The 15958-nt window shown below is 40.6% G+C and overlaps 1 protein-coding gene across 1 annotated transcript in view; it reads right to left on the bottom strand.

Annotated features, from left to right (window-relative positions):
- The window catches only part of LOC110533528 (rho GTPase-activating protein 32), a 224981-nt gene that overhangs the window by 113908 nt on the left and 95115 nt on the right, over positions 1 to 15958 (bottom strand). The window lies entirely within an intron of this gene.

Below are 15958 nucleotides of genomic sequence, written 5' to 3'. Positions count from 1 at the left end.
TGTGTTAATGGATGCACCATTTACATTAGAGGAGATGTCATAACCCATCAGTGGGCACTGAGAATGAAACTCACATGCACGCGCACAGCATGTGAAAGACACGTAGACACATCAGTGTTAGGGCGTTACACTGCTCAGGGGTCCGGGACAAGTAAAATGAATTGCAGGACAAGCAGATTTTAGATGTAAGTAATTTTATATGTTTTTAATCACGCAAAAAAAGAATGACGAAGGTGCATAAATATGGAGGAATTCAGATATGACCTCATTGTTTAAGTACTACCTACAAAGATTTTAAACTATGGTTCAATATGCCAATGAATCAGCACAATATACTTTTTTGTTTTTCCAAATTGCCGCTGTAGCTAGAATAAGGATCACGTTTACTGTGCTAATGCAGATACATACAAAAACAAGTTAATGAAAAGCACTATTACACAGCGAACTTAGCAAATGGAGGCATTTGTGGTAAGTACATGGGGGCGACCATCTTTATGCATGTCCGCTATTGGATCAAAGTGTCCTCCAGATGAAATGTGTTGCACACTGTCCTCCCACTTGCCCAGTGTTTTGACAGATCAAGTGTGCAGACATGTGCACAGCCTTGCACAAATGTTTCCCTATGGCACATTTTCTGGCTTGCACTTGCATTGCCTTTATTGTTGTTCTCATTGTTGCATTCTGGGTGTCACGTGAACGTCTATCAAAGCAAAAATGTTATATCAAAATGAAGGGAAGGAATGGTTGACTCATCTTTCGAGTAAACTTCTGGAAGTGTGAATGATCGTAGATGAGACACCCCCTTCAACATGCATACTGAAAACAGATCAAACTCATCTTGTCTCCTCTTCTGATCTTTGGTTGACGCGAAAAAACTAAATGTGGTGGCGCACACAAACTACACAACGTCGGATTACTTCTGACATTTAGAAAGTGTTTTACTCAGTTATTTAGATCAAATGGTGAGCTCACCTGTGATGTGATGAATTGTAAATAGTAATTGCTATTATCTAATTCATTTTGTGGTTTCTGTCAGCAAAGAGTGACCTAAATGTGACTGCTTGAGGTTATGTCAATCTTTCCTCAGTTAGCACTACGACTAATGTAGCCTACATTTTCCGGTTTGGATGATTGTGTTTTGCAGTCGCTACTTCTGTGAATATCTGAACATTGCATCCAAAAATAAGCTGGTAACATTCAGGGCATAACTTTGTAAGGACTATGTTAGCGCAAAATGTTTGTGAAAAAAACAGTGTTGCCAGACGCTGACTGTTGCATCAATCGAAATTGGACGTTCTAAATAAGCACTCTAATCACAGCGTGCACGGCAGGGACTACTGTAGAATGATCCCACCCGTTTGTTGGTACGTGTCAAAGGGTTAAGGGGAGAAACTGATTCCAGGGAAGTGATCTCCAACATCAAACAACAGGGCGACAACATCAGTCCCTCTAACCACGTCCACCAATCTGGTCTAGAGGTCAACCGATTGTGACTTTTCAACGCCGATACCGATTATTGGAGGACCAAAAAAAGCCGATACCGATTACATGGGACGATTTTTATATATATATATATATATATATATATATATATATATATATATATATATATATATATTTGTAACAATACTGAATGAACACTTATTTGAACTTAAGATAATACATCAATAAAATAAATTTAGCCTCAAATAAATAATTAAAAATGTTCAATTTTGTTTAAATAATGCAAAAACACACTGCTGGAGAAGAAAGTAAAAGTGCAATATTTGCCATGTAAAAAATCTAACGTTTAAGTTCCTTGCTCAGAACATGAGAACACATGAAAGCTGGTGGTTCCTTTTAACAGTCTTCAATATTCCCAGTTAAGAAGTTTTAGGTTATAGTAAGAGGAATATTTCTCTCTATACCATTTGTATTTCATATACTTTTGACTATTGGATGTTTTTATAGGCACTATAGTATTGCCAGCCTGATCTCGGGAGTTGATAGGCTTGACGTTATAAACAGCGCTGTGCTTTAAGCATTGCTAAGAGCTGCTGGCAAACACAGGAAATTAATTTGAATGAATGCTTACGAGCCTGCTGCTGCCCACCACCGCTCAGTCAGACTGCTCTATCAAATATCAAATCATAGACTTAATTGTAATATAATAAAAACACAGAAATATGAGCCTTTGATCATTAATATCATTAATTTGATCATTAATATGGTCAAATCTGGAAACTAAACAAAATGTTTATTCTTTGCAAATGAATTACGGTCTTGGTTATGAATAAATGGTCTTCACACAGTTCGCAACGAGCCAGGCGGCCAAACTGCTGCATATACCCTGACACTGCTTGCACAGAACGCAAGAGAAGTGACACCATTTCCCTTGCTAATATTGCCTGCTAACATGAATTTATTTTAACTAAGTATGCAGGTGTAAAAAAATATATACTTCTGTGTATTGACTTTATGAAAGGCATTGATGTTCATGGTTAGGTACATTAGTGCCACAACAGTGCTTTTTTTGCAAATGTGCTTGCTAAATCATCACCTGTTTGGCGAAGTAGGCTGTGATTCGATGATAAATTAACAGGCACTGCATTGATTATTTGCAACGCAGGACAAGCTAGTTAAACTAGTAATATCATCAACCATGTGTAGTTAACTAGTGATTATGTGAAGATTGATTGTTTTTTAAGATAAGTTTAAATACTAATGAGCAACTTATCTTGGCTCATTGCTGCACTCGTGATACAGGTGGTCAAGCCTGCCACGTAGTCTCCTCGTGGAATGTCTTCGGCCATAATCTGTGACCAAAAATGCTGATTACCAATTGTTATGACAACTTTAAATCGTCCCTGCCGATTAATCGGGGTACCTTGAGTCTGGTCCTCCTTCAGCTGGAAGACCGTGCCCTCTGGCCCCAATAGAGGACCAACTTACAGCGGGATTTCAAACCACCGAGCCAACGGAGGCCCTAGTTGCCGTTCGCAAAAAAAACTATCTTCGAGGCAGCCACCTCTTTCTACACAACGGCACTCCTCGCTGCATCGTGTATAAACAAGCAACCTAGAAAAGACCCCAAAATAGCTTATATTGTAGCCTGAGAAACAAGGTTCCAGAAATGGACAAATGACCAACATCAGAAAACATTCATAGTCTGGCCATCTCTGAAACACACTTAGATAATTCCTTTGATGATGCAGTAGTAGACATACATGGTTTTAGCATAAACAGGAAATATAGGAACGCAAATGGCGGAGGTGTTGCTATATATGTCCAGAAACATATTCCTTTAAGGCTGAGAGAAGATCAAATTAAAGTTAATTTGTCACGTGCGCCAAATACAGTGAAATGCTTACTTACAGGCCCTTACCAACAGTTCGATTTTAAGTAAAAAAAAAGGTATTAGGTGAGCAACAGAAGAAATAAAACACTAAAAAGACACTAAAAAATAACAGTAGAGTGGCTATATACAGTAGCAAGGCACTGGTTAGTCAGGCTAATTGAGGTAGTATGTACATGTAAGTATGGTTAAAGTGACTAGGCATACATGATAAACAGAGAGTATCAGTAAGGTAAAAGAGGGGTTGGCGGGTGGCGGGACACAATGCAGATAGTCTGGGTAGCCAATGTGCGGGGGCACCGGTTAGTCAAGCTAATTGAGGTAGTATGTACATGAATGTATAGTTAAAGTGACTCTGCATAAACATATTTTTTATTTTACCTTTATTTAACCAGGTAAACTAGTTGAGAACAAGTTCTCATTTACAACTGCAACCTGGCCAAGATAAAGCAAAGCAGTGCGACACAAACAACAACAGAGTACCACATGGAATAAATAAACGTACAGACAGTAACACAATAGGAAAAAAAAGAAAGTCTATATATTGTGTGCAAATGGCGTGAGGATGTAAGGCAATAAATAGGCCATAGTAGCGAAGTAATTACAATTTAGAAAATTAACACTGGAGTGAAAGATGATCAGATAGTGATGTGCAAGTGATGTGCAAAAGAGCAGAAAAGTAAATAAAAACTATGGGGATGAGGTAGGTAGATTGGGTGGGCTATTTACAGATGGGCTATGAACAGCTGCAGCGATCGGTTAGCTGCCCAGAAAGATGATGTTTAAAGTTAGTGAGGGAAATAGAAGTCTCCAGCTTCAGCAATTTTTGCAATTCATTCCAGTCAGTGGCAGCAGAGAACTGGAAGGAAAGGCGGCCAAAGGGTGTGTTGGCTTTGGGGATGACCAGTGAGATATACCTGCTGGAGTGTGTGCTACGGGTGGGTGTTGTTATCGTGACCAGCGAGCTGAGATAAGGCGGAGCTATACCTAGCAAAGACTTATAGATGACCCGGAGCCAGTGGGTCTGGCGACGAATATGTAGCGAGGGCCAGCCAACTAGAGCATACAGGTAGCAGTGGTGGGTGGTATAAGGGGCTTTGGTGACAAAACGGGTGGCATTGTGATAGACTGCATCCAGTTTGCGGAGTAGAGTGTTGGAAGCTATTTTGTAAATGACATCGCCAAAGTTGAGGATCGGTAGGATAGTCAGTTTTACGAGGGTATGTTTGGCGGCGTGAGTGGAGGAGGCTTTGTTGCGAAATAGGAAGCCGGTTCTAGATTGAATTTTGGATTGAAGATGTTTAATATGAGTCTGAAGAAGAGTTTACAGTCTGGCCAGACACCTAGGTATTTGTAGTTGTCCACATATTCTAAGTCAGAACCATCCAGAGTAGTGATGCTAGTCGGGCGGGCGGGTGCAGGCAACGAACGGTTGAAAAGCATGCATTTGGTTTTACTAGCGTTTAAGAACAGTTGGAGGCCACAAAAGGAGTGTTGTATGGCATTGAAGCTCGTTTGGAGGTTAGTTAACACAGTGTCCAATGAAGGGCTAGATGTATACAGAATGGTGTCGTATGCGTAGAGGTGGATCAGAGAATCACCCGCAGCAAGTGCGACATCGTTGATTTATACAGAGAAAAGAGTCGGCCCGAGAATTGAACCCTGTGGTACCCACATAGAGACTGCCAGACGTCCGGACAACAAGCCCTCCGATTTGACACACTGAACTCTGTCTGAGAAGAAGTTGGTGAACCAGGCAAGGCAGTCTGAGAAACCAAGGCTGTTGAGTCTGCCAATAAGAATACAGTGATTGACAGAGTCGAAAGCCTTGGCCAGGTCGATGAAGACGGCTGCACAGTACTGTCTTTTATCGATGGCGGTTATGATATCGTTTAGTACCTTGAGCGTGGCTGAGGTGCACCTGTGTCCAGCTCGAAAACTTGATTGCACAGCGGAGAAGCTACGGTGGGATTCGAAATGGTCAGTGATCTGTTTATTAACTTGGCTTTCAAAGACTTTAGAAAGGCTGGGCAGGATGGATATAGGTCTTCAACAGTTTGGGTCTAGAGTGTCACCCCCTTGGAAGAGGGGGATGACTGCGGCAGCTTTCCAATCTTTAGAGATCTCGGACAATATGAAAGAGAGGTTGAACAGACTGGTAATAGGGGTTGCAACAATGGCAGCGGATAATTTTAGAAAGAGAGGGTCCAGATTGTCTAGTCCAGCTAATTTGTACGGGTCCAGGTTTTGCAGCTCTTTCAGAACATCTGCTATATGGATTTGGGTAAAGGATAAGCTGGGGAGGCTTGGGCAAGTAGCTATGGGAGGTAAGGAGCCGTTAGCCGGGGTAGCCAGGAGGAAAGCATGGCCAGCCGTGGAGAAAAACTTATTGAAATTCTCAATTATTGTGGATTTATCGGTGGTGACAGTGTTACCTAGCCTTAGTGCAATGGGCAGCTGGGAGGAGGTGCTCTTATTCTCCATGGACTCTACAGGTTGCAAATTTCGGTTCCTGACTGACTGTGTGTATTGGGTCCTGACTTCCCTGAAAAGTTGCATATCGCGGGGACTATTCGATGCTAGTGCAGTCTGCCACAGGATGTTTTTGTGCTGGTCGAGGGCAGTCAGGTCTGGAGTGAACCAAGGGCTATATCTGTTCTTAGTTCTAACATTTTTGAAAGGGGCATGCTTATTTAAAGATGAGGAAATTATTTTTAAAGAACAACCAGGCGTCTTTGACTGACGGGATGAGGTCAATCTTTTCCCAGGATACCTTGGCCAGGTCGATTAGAAAGGCCCGCTCGCAGAAGTGTTTTAGGGAGCGTTTGACAGTGATGTTGGGTGGTCGTTTGACCGTGGACCCATAGCGGATGCAGGAAATGAGGCAGTGATCGCTGAGATCCTGGATTTAAAAGAGCAGAGGTGTATTTGGAGGGCAAGTTGGTCAGGATAATATCTATGAGGGTGCCCATGTTTACGGATTTATATGATAAACAGAGATCTCATGTCAGATGATATGGAAGTAATATCAGATTTAAATCGGCCTCACCTAAAGCCTATTCACATAGGAAATTGCTATATACCACCAAGTGCTAAAAGTCAGTATTTGGACTGTGTGTGTAAAATTCTCAATAATGTATGTGATATCAACAGAGGTATATTTTCTGGGTGTCCTAAATATTTACTGGTTGTCATCAAGCTATCCACTCAAAGAGAAACTTCCAAGATGTCTGCAATTTGGTTCCGGTTTTCAGTCAACCTACCAGGGTATTTACGAACAGAAAAGGATGTATTGACCAGATCTTTACAAATGCTGCAGAAATCTGCTGTAAAGCAGTATCCACACCCATCGAAGGTAGTTATCATAATATAATAGCCATACCTAGAAAGACCAATGTCTGAGCCTTCATATTCATGCATTTCGGGCCAAATAATGAAAGACGAGCACTGTAGTTTTGAGTCCCACAAAGTTGGTGTGGTGGTAAGTGGCCAGGGTTCCGGTCTAGAAGCATGGTTTCTACTGCTCCTACAGTTTGCTTCAGAACTGATATTTAACTGATGCCCGGCCCAGAAAGACCATTTCCATTGACGGCCTCAAAGAGAAGTCAGATTTGAAAATTCCTAATAAGACACTTTAGTCAGCACCTTTGCGCACAAAACATCCATTGAATTATTCAAATAATTGTCACTGAGGCAGATTTTTTGTTCCCATCACTCTCAGACGAAGATATTAACATTTTATATTCATCCAATGTCTCGTGTTTTTGGATGACGTGATGATGTCGTCACTGCTCCCTGTGCTGAGTGCTAATATGCATGTGGTGTTGGTCCGTATAAACCGGATGCAACCCGGATAAATGGTCCATGAATCAGCATATGCAAACGTGAGTGGATTACCTTGAAAACAGCAGTCAAACATATTGGACGCAGTCTCCAGTTCTTGTTATACCTCAGTGTATGGAAGAGGTGAAATAAGGATAAGCCGCCTGGTACCGACAACCTGGATGGTAAATTCCCAAGGTTGGTAGCGGAATACATAGCGACATCTTCAATTTAAGCTTAGAAAACGGTGTGTGCCCTCTAGCCAGGCAAAACCAGCCTGTTACCGGTGCTTAGCAATCTTTTTTTTTTTTTTTTTAAATGGTGTTTGATCAATGTACTTTTACAGAAAAATTGTCAACGGATTTTCAGCATGCTTATAAGGAAGGGCAGTCAACATGCTCAGCACTGACTCAAATGACATGATTGGCTGAAATAAATAGATATTAAGAAGATTGTAGGAGGTACTTTGTTAGACTTTAGTGTAGTTTTTGCTATTATTGATCATAACCTATTGCTGAGAAATGTAGGTCTTATGGACTTACATCCTCTGCCCTTTCATGGATTGAGAGATACCTATCTAATAGAACAAAGAATAAAGCCTGCGTGACGACTCGGCAGTATACACATCGGCTACGACAGTCAAATAAATGACACCCTTAACATAGAGCTCCAGTCAGTTTTAGAATGGGCAATTAGCAATAGGCTGGTGCTCAGTCTCCAGAATCTATGCACCGGAGGGGGCTAGAGTCAGTATGTCCTATCTGGTGATATTCTCTGGTGTGAATTTAAGTCTGTCTCACTCACCTGCAGTTTCAACCTCAATGCTCACCTATGAAAAGCCAACTAACATGTACTCCTTTTGGTGCTTACCTGTTGCACCCTCTACAACCACTGTGATTATTTGACCCTGCTGGTCATCTATGAAGTTTGAACATCTTGAAGAACGATCTGGCCTTAATGGACATGTACTCACTCAGCCTCCACCCGGCACAGCCAGAAGAGGACTGGCCACCCTGCATAGCCTGGTTCCTTTCTAGGTTTCTTCCTAGGTTCCTGCATATCTAGGGCATTTTTCCTAGCCACCATGCTTCAAAACTGCATTGCTTGCTGTTTGGGGTTTTAGGCTGGGTTTCTGTATATGTAAAAACGGTAACTAAATACATATGATTTGCTAAATATCCCCAAAATTAAAAGCATCATTCTGGGGACAGATTACTCACGCAACCCAATTAAACCTCATCTAGATCTATTATTGAATAATGTGGCGATTGAGCAAGTTAAGATTAAACTGCTGGGTGAAATCCTTTTTTATTTATTTATTTTATTTATCTAGGCAAGTCAATTAAGAACAAATTATTATTTACAATGACAGCCTACTGTGGAACAAGGAAGTAGAAAAAAAGGAAGTAGTCTGTCCATGATAAGGCATTGCTCTGCTTTCTTGACATCTCAATCAACCAAACAGGTCCTACAGGCCCTATTTTTCTCACACCTGGACTAATGCCCAGTTGTGTGGTCATGTCCAGCAAAGAAAAACATACGCAAATTGCAGTTGGTCCAAAACAGAGCAGCATGCATTGCACATAGATGTACAAGGAGGGCAAATGTATTTATGAGAGGTATTGACATGTTGAATGCACTGAGCTGTCTGTTTGAACTACTGGCAAACAGCTCGGACACCCATGCATACCCCACAGGACATGCCACAAGAGGTCTCTGCACAGTCCCCAAGTCCAGAATAGGGCTGGGCCATATGGGCAAAATATAGCACAGTATTTAAAGTTACATTTAAAAAACGGACGGTTTTAATGGTATTTTTCGTTTTTGAATAAGTAAAGTTCTACATGAGTAGATTTATGAGTAGTGAATGATCCTAGGGTGGCAACACATACATAAGTGATTTCAATGAGTCTTTCTCCATTCTGATTGTTTTACACTGTTCAATTCAACTACAACCAAAACAAATTTCAGCACTTTATAATTTCAAACTTTCCTGCACTCAATTGAAGTGGTGGAAAAAAATACCCAATTGCCATACTTGAGTAAAAGAAAATTAATAGAAAATTACGCAAGTAAAAGTGAAATTCACCCAGTAAAATACCAGAGTAAAACTATAAAAGTATTTGGTTTTAAATATACTTAAGTATCAAAGTAAATGTAATTGATAAAATGTACTTAATTATTAAATAATTTCAAATTCCTTGTATTAAGCAAAACAGATGGCACCATTTTCTTTTCTTGTTATTTTTTTAATTTATGGATAGCCAGGGGCACACCAACACTCAGACATCATTTACAAACAAAGCATGTGTTTACTGAGTCCTCCAGATCAGAGGCAGTAGGGATGACTAGGGATGTTCTCTTGACAAGTGTGTGAATTGGACCATTTTCCTGTCCTGCAAAGCATTCAAAATGAGTACTTTTAGGTGTCATGGAAAATGTATGATGTAAAAAATACAGTATTTTCTTAAGGAATGTAGTGAAGTAAAAGTTGTCAAAAATAAAAAATTGTAAAGTAGGAGATACCAAAAAAAACAACTTAAGTAGTACTTGAAAGTATTTTTACTTAAGTACTTTACACCACTGCTCAATTGAGATCATTTCCACACTGCCATGTAGGGCTGCATGATATGGGCAAAAAATCTAGGACTTATTTTAACCAAATGTTGCAATTGCAATTTGACTTGCGAATTAGAGCAAAACTGTTGGAATCATGGAAATAGAATGACTATTCTAATTCTATAGTTAGAATATAAAAGTGGGCACTTTGAAAACAGTGTTTGAGATGACAACGAATTAAAATGCCAGGGAGGCGTTATCGTGACAGGGTAGGAACTAAAGTGTTCATAAGTGTTTCCTAGGGGACCCTATAAGCTTTGGCTACATTGCATGTTTTCTTTTGAGAAACATCAAATGCGCTCATTGAGTGACAGGGGGCGTGGCTAGGTCTGTGTGGAAAGTGGCACAGAGAGAAAGAGCAGAGAGAGATGACTCAAGTAGCGAAGTAAACTATAAAAATTGACATTGCACATGGTGTATCACATTTAACAAACCAAACATTCAAATACCGGTATAGATGGTAGAGTAAAAAATCCAAACCGGTCCTTACATCAATACCGGTATATCATAAAATACGGTATGCCGCCCAGCCCTAGTCCGGAACAGACTATGGAAGGTGCACAGTACTAAATAGAGCCATGACTACATGGAATTCTATTCCACATCAAGTAACTCATACAAGCAGTAAAATTTGATTTAAAAAACACCTTATGAAACAACGGAGACTGTGAAGCAACACAAACCTATGCGCATACGATAGCATACGCACTATACACATGTGGTATATATGTGGTAGTGGTGGAGTAGGGGCCTGAGGGCACACAGTCTGAATGTTTTGCAATTCTTTTTGCCATAATTTTACTGGACCCCAGGAGGAGTAGCTGCTGGGGATCCATAATAAATACAAATGACATGCATGTCAATCTCTCCTGGTTTAAAGTTGAGGAGAGATTGACTGCCTCTGTTCTGGGACCGATGAGTGTCGGAATGGTATGCCAACTGCCTGAACAGACAATTTGGTACCTTCAACACCTCGCATAAAGACTCTATTGGTCTTTATGCGAGGTGTTGAAGGTACCAAATTGTCTGTTCAAGCAGTTGGCATACAGTTCCGACACTCATCGGTCCCGGAACAGAGGCCAGGAACAAAAAAAAGTATTAGAGTCAAGACTACATGGAACTCTGCCACCCTATTATGAAGCATACATAACACGGATATAACTTGACATAAGGTGATGCAAATCAAGCATTCAACGACACATCATTGGTACCCATGAAACTGCCAATTCATGTTCAGATAGGAGTCGTGATTAAATTGATATTCTTTCAGAAATGCTCATGATACACATACTAGGCTACTTCTAACAGTTTTACATCTGAGACAATAACTAACTACCATGATGATGTAGGCTAGCGTATATTTAAGTGATAATGCCGAGAAGCCGGTGTTTGGAGGATATATTGTCAAACACCGGCTTTGAGGGCATTATCACTTTTATAAAACGGGTTACCACATATTCAAATAACGATTGACATTTTCGTTAAAATCGTTATTTTGATGAGATTATTCATACTATTTCATCCTTCCACAAGATATAGTCAAGTCGGCTGGTCTATGGTTCTATTGGTTCGGTTGTCATAGACGCGACCCAGTTCAGTCTTTTTTGTCTTTTTGTTCTGTACCTATGGACACGACCCAGTCATTAGTTCTAAATGTTCTATTACCATACTGGCTGGCAACGTTCTTATCCCTTGCTTGCTAGCTAGCCAGCTACGGCTAACTTACACAGTCACGTCAAAGTGCAGCCTGAATAACAACAGTAGCAGCATTTGCATTTGTTAAGCAGTTTTCAAGTGGCACATCCATAACAATGAGCTAATGAGGCGCGATTTCGTCTGGAATAGAAAATGTGCTCTCTCGTAAGGACATTGCTGTTCAGAGTAGCTAGCCAACAACACATCTAACTTTTCAAACTGAAGCTGGAATGACTGCAAACTAGATGCACTTTGTTTCGTTTGACCTTTTTTCAATTGAAAATGTCTTTGTATATATCCATAAAAATGATGCCAGATGATTCATGATTTCGACTGGCTGAGAAACGCTGCCCACCTTTCTGTCTTGTCCCGACTACCGACGCGTTCATTACTATGAGACAACAGGAGATTGAATTTGAATATTGAAACAATGTTGCAAATGTCAGAGAAACAGACAGCAAGGTTTATACAAATCTACGGTGTTGAAAACTAAATGTTAGTCTAAAAGAAATGTAAGATCATGTCTAAATGCTTTTTACAGTGGAAATCAAGTTTATAAATTGCCTGGCAGGGTTGATAAGACATTTGAATGCGCAGTCAGATGGAACAGAGTATATAGGCATTTTAACGTAATAGATTAAGCTGGTGGTAACTTGTGGAATAGACACTGGCTGGAATGCAGTTTTAACCAATCAGCATTAGACCCACTCGTTGTATAAAGAATAATTAAACCACAACGAATTCCATTTACATCTACAGGCCTTCTAGAAGTTTGACTTCTGAATGACTTTTGGACCAATTTAGTGTATGTGGTGAAAACACAGTCAATCAATTCCAATGTCTTGGCCTGCTGCCTGGTGCTAAAAATACATGACTGTCTATCCTCCTACACCAGCACACACAAAACTGCTGATCTTGTTTCTGTAAACTGAAGGTAGGCCAACCAATTTTTCTGGGAAAGAGAAACAAGCACAAGTCCACCTCACCTACCTACCCCATGCCACCGCTTGACCTCAAACACACACATGCAAAACAGACATGAGGGAGAGAGCTAGAGGAAGAGAGAGGCCCTGGGAGCAGCAAGCTTCCTGCTGCATTATGACAGAAAGACACCAGCCTATGGATAGAGGATACAGACTGTTGGGTCTCGGTCTATATAATCATCAAGCACTTGATTGGTTGAGTCAGGTGTTAGTGATGGGCTGGAACAAAAATGCACATTGACGGTGTTCTCCAACAATGTATTGGTAAAATCACAACAAGGATGACAACGCCATAAAGGATATCATAGAATACGCCCAGTATGATGCTCGTGGGGCTGTGTTATAGCAGTGCCTCCATTGTCTTGTGACACACACACACTCCAAGGAGTTTGTTAAATTAGTCGGGCCAATAAAAGGGGTTAGAAAATGCTTCATGAATCATGCAAACATCTCCAAGGAGGTGGGCCCAGAAGGTCATTAACAGTGTTGATTACAAACCCAGGGCCGGGCCGGGGAGAGACCGAGAGAGGGGGACAGAGGAGGGCCAGGGAGGGAAAGCGAGGGACAGAGAAAGGAGACACAGGAACCTGTCCCGAGACAGATTGAGAAGAGAGTCACGGTTGGTTCAACCTGAGAAGAGGCACACATGCTAAATTGTAATTATTTTGCCTCCCTAATCTTCTACATTTGCGCGCACTATACATATATTTTTTTCTATTGTGTTATTGACTGTGTTATTGACTGTACGTTTGTTTATGTATAACTCTGTGTTGTTTTTGTCGCACTGCTTTGCTTTATCTTGGCCAGGTCGCAGTTGTAAATGAAAACTTGTTCTCAACTGTCCTGCCTGGTTAAATAAAAAAAATATGTAAAAAACACAAGCAAACATGCACCCCCATCCCTGCATACACACAGGCACACACGCAACACAAAGTCTCTAGTTGCTCTCAGGGGATTGCGATCTTCATAACATTTCACTACCTTGAGTCAGAATATTGTCACAACATGTAATGATCAAATGCATCTGAACCAAATGGCCTCAACCTCAGAAAGCCAGAAGGGTAGGAGATGGGAGGAGGAACCACCCGAGTATAAGTGAGTGGTGGTGCTTTGCTGGACTACAGGGGGCTGAAGAGCTGAAAGTTTGCTCTGACTGGGATGTTACACATCTAGTAAACAGGTCATGTTGTTGTGATTTACAGCAGTGTTCCTCAATCTTCCATCAATGGACTGGCGCCAGTCCATGAGATGTTGCTGGTTGGTCCCTGAGATTGAATTACACTAATTTAGTCAGGTCTAGTGATATGGGAACCACTTACATTAAAACTAAGTAGGAAAAACGCTTGCCGGTACCCGGTTCAATGAAAAACACTGATCTAAAGCTAGAGCCACCAAAACAACTCAGAGTGTGGAGTTGAGTACACAGACTTCGGGCTCTATAAAATCTGTTTAATTATTTTCCCAAATTCTGTTCTATCCTTTTTGTTTTTTCAAGTTTCTGTTTCCTCCTGTTATATCAGATTTTCATTCTCACGCTTTAATAGAAAAACAACAAAAGTGTATCTTCTAAGTACACAACAATGCTTAAACCACATCGGGAGACAATTTTTGAGGTCTGGGAAATATTTGAGAAAGTGGTTTTTTTGGTTGTAGTTACCCTTTAATTCTAGTGTGCACCTAGCAAGAGGCTGTTGTTTAGCTGTATATTTTAGGGCACGTGATGGTAGTTTGCAAAACAAAAACCCGCTGAATTGATGGAAATAATCATGATATCATTCTGGTAGGCAAGCATAGGCTACTTTGTAGAGAACATTTATTTGAGAAGGTTTTTGCGAAAGATTTTAAATCTACCAGAATACCTTAAATTAGCGATTATGCTAACGGCTACGCACCTCACATACATAGGGCTGGGCAAAGTGGCCAAAATATCAGATCACGATATACAACATTTAAAATAAAATAAAACTTTAAATTATATTTTGTTTTTGAATAATAAATGTTCCAAATTTGTGTGTGACAGTACCAGTCAAAAGTTTTAGAACACCTGCTCATTCAAGGGTTTTTCTTTATTTTGACTATTTTCTACATTGTAGAATAATAGTGAGGACATCAAAACTGAAATAACACATACGGAATCATGTAACCCAAAAAGTGTTAAACAAGTCAAAATATATTTTATATTTGAGATTCTTTATTGCCTTGATGACAGCTTTGCACACTCTTAGCACTCTATCAACCAGCTTCATGAGGTAGTCACCTGGAATGTATTTCAAATAACAGTGTGCCTTGTTAAAAGTTAATTTGTGGAATGTCTTTCCTTCTAAATCCATTTGAGCCAATCAGTTGTGTTGGGGTGGTATACAGAAGACCAAGTCCATATTTACGCAAGAACAGCTGAAATATGCAAAGAGAAATGACAGTCCATCATTACTTTAAGACATGAAGGTCAGTCAATCTGAAAATGCAAAGTGAAAACAGCATTGTTGTATGTGCTGCATTTACCATGCAGACTGAACACAATTGTCTCGTGGAACAAAAAATGTGCTCGAGTGACGGGGCGGGTCTTGGTCTGTGGCGGGTCTATATCGCTCAGCCCTACACAGAAAATGATTGTTGCCTCTTCAAAATGTTCCAGGAAATACGAATCAGAGATGCATTCTGTTTATGCCTTATGATAAACTTCTGCAAATGTATAAATTGGAACTGCTGAATCCTATTTTAATGTTTGTATTCCGTTATTCCGTCTGTGCTCTCTGCATCGCAGATTTATATAGGGCCCTAAAGACTGCACAGACCTTCTTACATCAGAGACATCAGTCAGGAAGTTAAAGCTTGGTCGCAAATGGGTCTTCCAAATGAACAATGACCCCAAGCATGAGGTCGGGGCTTTGTGATGGCCACTCCAATACCTTGACTTTGTTGTCCTTAAGCCATTTTACCACAACTTTGGAAGTATGCTTGGGGTCATTGTCCATTTGGAAGACCCATTTGTGACCAAGCTTTAACTTTCTGACTGACGTCTTGAGATGTTGCTTCAATATATCTACATCATTTTCCTCCCTCATGATGCCATCTATTTTGTGAAGAGCACCAGTCCCTTCTGCAGCAAAGCATCCCCACAACATGATGCTGCCACCCCCGTGCTTCATGTTGGGATGGTGCTCTTCGGCTTGCAAGCCTCCCCCTTTTTCCTCCAAACATAACGATGGTCATTATGGCAAAACAGTTCTATTTCTCTTTCATCAGACCAGAGGACATTTCTCCAGAAAGTACGATCTTTGTCCCAATGTGCAGTTGCAAACCGTAGTCTGGCTTTTTTTTTTAATGGTGGTTTTGGAGCAGTGGCTTCTTCCTTGCTGAGCGGCCTTTCAGGTTATGTCGATATAGGACTCGTTTTACTGTAGATAGATATTTTTGTACCCATTTCCTCCAGCATCTTCACAACGTCCTTTGCTGTTGTTGTGGGATTGATTTGCACTTTTCGCACCAAAGTATGTTCATCTCT

The sequence above is a fragment of the Oncorhynchus mykiss genome, chromosome 10, assembly GCF_057628025.1.
Source record: "Oncorhynchus mykiss isolate SJ-2025 chromosome 10, ASM5762802v1, whole genome shotgun sequence".
Lineage (NCBI taxonomy): Eukaryota > Metazoa > Chordata > Actinopteri > Salmoniformes > Salmonidae > Oncorhynchus > Oncorhynchus mykiss.
Note: the sequence above shows the minus strand (reverse complement) of the source record. Positions and strands in the feature narration are given on the sequence as shown.